The 4,901-nt window shown below is 38.1% G+C and overlaps 1 pseudogene; it reads right to left on the bottom strand.

Moving 5' to 3' along the window:
* Nucleotides 1-3,780: 3,780 nt before the first annotated feature.
* LOC136396279 (U2 spliceosomal RNA) lies at nucleotides 3,781-3,890 on the bottom strand (annotated as a pseudogene).
* Between the last annotated feature and the right edge of the window lie 1,011 nt (nucleotides 3,891-4,901).

Genomic DNA, 4,901 nt, shown 5'->3' with positions numbered 1-4,901 from the left:
GCCACTCTAGCGCCTGGGGCAGAGGCCAAGAAGCCATCCCCAGCGCCTGGGCCATCTTTGCTCCAATGGAGCCTTGGCTGCGGGAGGGGAAGAGAGAGACAGAGAGGAAGGAGGGGAGGGGGGTGGAGAAGCAAATGGGTGCTTCTCCTATGTGCCCTGGCCGGGAATCGAACCCGGGTTCCCCACACGCCAGGCCGACGCTCTACCGCTGAGCCAACCGGCCAGGGCCGGGAACAATTTTTTTTAAATTTTCTGTTGCATGAGGTTTTAGAACTGTTTCTATATATTTCTGCATTGCTAATTCCAAATATGAAATTCGTTTTTTAGTGCATGCTCTAGTTTTTATGCAATTTTAATTTCTTTTTGTTACAGTTAATGGCATGCATTGGTTTTTAAATTGGAGTTAAAGGGCAATGACTCGGATTGAACATAACCACAAGGCACTTAATGTTTTACAAACATCACTTTTACATAATTGTAGTTGTTTTTAAATGTAAAAAATTATTATCTGATAAAAACACCCTCTTATTTTGTTTTAAGATTGAATCATGGCTTCTTCGAGTAGGTGTAAATGTAAGAATAGTCCTGACACCTTCTGTTATATATGTGGGTTACACACTTTAACATCAAAGGCACAATATTTCATCATTTGTGGTACATGCATATATTGCCTATTTTCAAGTTCCCCTTGACGATCAAGACAAGAATTGGGTTCCTCATATTTGTGTCAAAATTGTGAGGAAATGCTTTGTGACTGGACAAAAGGAAAATGCAAAGGAATGCCTTTTGGTATTCTCATGGTTTGGCATGAACCTAAGGACCACAGCAGTGACTGTTATTTCTGTCTGATCCATACAAGGGCATCGGCAAGAATTTAAATAAGTTTTGCACAGATTTTATGATTAAAACAAGTGTTTTAATATGTTCTATTTTGAAATTGTAGACAAATTCTAATGCAATTATATCTTATAGTGTATTAGTGTATTTACTGCATTATACAAATTATTATATTTTCACAAAGATGATGCCCAAGAAGACATTCTACTTCATTATGTTAAACCAAATGTTGAAAATTTTATAATAAGATGAAAACCTAAAATCTTGAATTGCAAAAAAACTGTAGCTTACAGAGAAAAACTAATGTAAGATTTGTGATCAGCACACTCGAATTATGTAAGAATAAGTGTTTTTGTGGATGCAACAAAAATTTTGTTCCCCAGTGTTATCTTATTTATTCTTCATAATCTAATCAGGTTTATTAATTTAACAGACCCCAGAGCACCTCCAGTTTACTGAACCCTAGAGACACCATTTCCCGATCACAGAAAGTACAGTATGCCCACTGGAGATGGGGTACAGGGCCACTGACAATCATTATAAAACTTTCTTCCTCCCTGAGTTGGCCAGGGTGTGACATTGTGGAGATAAAGTCAGTGAGTTTAGTCTTAAAACAATCCCTGGGAGTGGAACTGGTAGGCGAGAAGCATGAGAGCAGCCACAAGGTTAACCTCCACCCCCAGCAGCTGTGTAGGGGGCTTTCTGATCTGTCAATTGAAGGAGATGCCAACCTAGACCATGGACACCACCAGAACATTCAGAATATGAGCTACTACTACACCTTTTTGAGTGATTTCTGATACTCTTGCGAGCTTCCCTGAGTGTGCATTTGACACAACCAAAATGCATCACATGAAGTAATAACATCCTCTGGGAGAGGGATGCTCAAAAATCTAACAAAAGCATACTTCAAAGTAATCTAAACAAAACTATAAAATAAAACCAACTCACACACCCCAAATCCCCATGAAGCAAGGTCAGATTTTACAGATTTTTATCTGTGGAGAAGAGATGGGCCAGGAATGGGAACATGATAGGACATTTACATTATATTCAGACTTGAGCAAAACATTTAATTTGGCATGCCGTACAGTTTTTCTGGGTGTGTTAGTTCCATGTGGCCTTGATATCACCATAGACACACAGACTGAAGATGGCTGATAGGCCACCTGTAAAAGATAACAACAGTGGCGTTGTGTAAAGCTCTGAGGGCTTGTCTTTTTGTGGGTTGCTTTAGTTTGTGCTTTGTGTATTTATTAATAATCTGAAAGATGGAGTGAAGAGAATGCTAGTGACAGTTGCTGAAAAGACTAAATTAGAAGGTGTACAAGATTTGATAAATGGCCAGGATATGAACAGTAGTTTGGTTCAAAAAGAGCAAAAAAAGTCAGAAATATGAGCCAAAATAAAACTCAAAAACTGTTCTCAGATACAAACATATCGGGCAAAAATCACAGCAGAAGCATTCGCTGCTGAAGAGAAGAGAATCTGAAGTGCATTGCCAGTAGCAACCTAAAGAGGAAGAGCAGGGAGAAACATGGACGGGTTTGTAGGAAATATTAAAACAGAGAGCAGACTGTTTGAGGTGGTGTGGGGTGGGGGGGAGGAAGGTTGTGACCTCTTGTTCAAGTGTGACTGCAATTACTCTGAGACACTTTATTCAATTTTGAGTGTCTAAACAAACAAACAAATGATGTTGACGGTCTTGGAAGGAATCCGGAAATAAATAACAAAAATGATTAGTGAACGGGAGGCATTGTTTTATGAAGTAAGATTTATGGAGTATATCGTGTGATGAAGTGATGCCCAAAAAGACAACATACTTATCTTTGTATTTACTTATCTTTTTTTTTTAAGATCTTAGATTTTATTTATTTATTTATTTATTTTTTACAGAGACAGAGAGTGTGTCAGAGAGAGGGATAGACAGGGACAGACAGACAGGAATGGAGAGAGAGATGAGAAGCATCAATCATTACTTTTTCATTGCGCGTTGCAACACCTTAGTTGTTCATTGATTGCTTTCTCATATGTGCCTTGACCGCGGGCCTTCAGCAGACCGAGTAATCCCTTGCTGGAGTCAGCAACCTTGGGTTCGAGCTGGTGGGCTTTTGCTCAAACCAGATGAGCCCGTGCTCAAGCTGGCAACCTCGGGGTCTTGAACCTGGGTCCTCTGCATCCCAGTCTGATGCTCTATCCACTGCACCACCACCTGGTCAGGCTTTACTTATCTTTTCATTAAAAATATATATATATATATATTTTTATTTTGAGAGAGAGAGAGAGACAGGGACAGATATAGACAGGAAGGGAGAGAAATGAGAAGCATCAACTCATAGTTGTGGCATCTTAGTTGTTCATTGATTGCTTTCTCATATGTGCCTTGATTGGGGGGAGGCTCCAACTGAACCAGTGACCCCTTACTCAAGCCAGTTATCTTGGGCTTAAGCCACCGACCATGGGGTCATGTCTATGATGCCACACTCAAGCTGGCTACCCCGCCCTCAAGCTGGTGAGCCTGCATTCAAGCTGGCGACCTGGGGTTTCGAATCTGGGTCCTCAATATCCAGGCTGATGCTCTATCCACTGTGCCACCACCTAGTGAGGCTATATTTACTTATATTTAGTGATAACAATGTTTATCTTTATATTTATGTTTAATGTAAAGGAAAATATATATAAGGATAAATTAAGTTAGAATTAATTACTAAGAGGGGGAACATAAATGAATTTTGAACTGTGCTGATTGACTAATGCTAAGACCATTACCTATTTTGACAGAGAACTGCTCAACTACAAATCAGTTTTAAAGGTAAATGCTGTATCCATGATCAGTTATAACATTTATAACCAAAAAGGCCCTTGAATAAAATAATACCATCCTGACAATAATATGGATGAATCTCTTTTACTTCTAATTTTGCTGTTTTTTCTTTTTTGACCTTTAAGTAAACAAGCTTGCTTTGAACAGAATTCTAACAGATGCTTTAGTCAGTTTAAATTGATAAGAACAGCTACTACACTTGATCTTAGCCAAAAGGCTGAGAAGCGATAACTTTCGTCAGTTTAATAAAACAGAAGCTTTATTCCTATTTTAAACAAAACTGTAGTATCATTTTCTATACTCACATTTTACTGAAGGGCCTCACCCCCACCCAGAAATAATGTAAAAATGAAAAAGAAATCAAAGGTTTTATACAGTTTTAAAATACATCTGCCTTCATTTGAGTGGGCAGAATTTTTTTTAAAACACTTATTGGGATTTTCTCTCATTGACTGAAAAGACAAATGTTTTTATAAACTACACGAATGGTCATTTTAACATAATCTTTTAAGACTGAGAATGCAAGATAGCCCAATTTTGTTCCCACTTTTCTCTTTCCCATATTAGAGGTAGGTATTATTTGTTGAAGGAAAATAAGACATTCAGCATAAAATCAAGTACAGAAAAAGACAAGTACTCTGCCCAAGGGTCTTAGTCTGATATGAAACACTTAGGAAAAATGAGGCCCACTTCAGGATAATTATAAGTGGCACTTAGCATATTACTGGCAAAGTTAGACCATTAAGCCAGAAGCTTAAGACGATCTGGTTATGTTGTCAAATGTATACTAGAGTAACTACTGAGGCTTAAGGTGAATGAAACTACTTAGTTGATGGCAAAATATATTTAAATGTTCTATGGTTTAACTAGAGCTTAAACTTAAGGCCCAGCTCTGACTCTTTGTTGGCTTGACTGTAATGAAATCATAACACATTATAGTTATCCTGTTGTTTCATGATATTAGGCTACCACAGTAGATAGTGGTTGCCTAGCATATAGCTGGTACTCAATAGGTATTTGTTGATTGAATGAATGAATGAATGAATGAATGACTGGGGGGGAATTGATCAGTCCAAGTGGAAGAAGGAAGTGGTTCAATAGTTGACCTTAAAAATCTTCATGTATCACATCTACTTATAACCAGTTCTCATGTCTACAAGCTCTATCAAATGTGACTATTGTCCCTTCCACATTCCTCTCTCATCCTTTCAAGTTATATGTGTTGTTTTCAATATCACCA

Source organism: Saccopteryx leptura, chromosome 2 (assembly GCF_036850995.1).
Source record: "Saccopteryx leptura isolate mSacLep1 chromosome 2, mSacLep1_pri_phased_curated, whole genome shotgun sequence".
In the NCBI taxonomy this organism is placed as follows: domain Eukaryota; kingdom Metazoa; phylum Chordata; class Mammalia; order Chiroptera; family Emballonuridae; genus Saccopteryx; species Saccopteryx leptura.
This window is presented reverse-complemented; position numbering and strand designations above follow the sequence as displayed.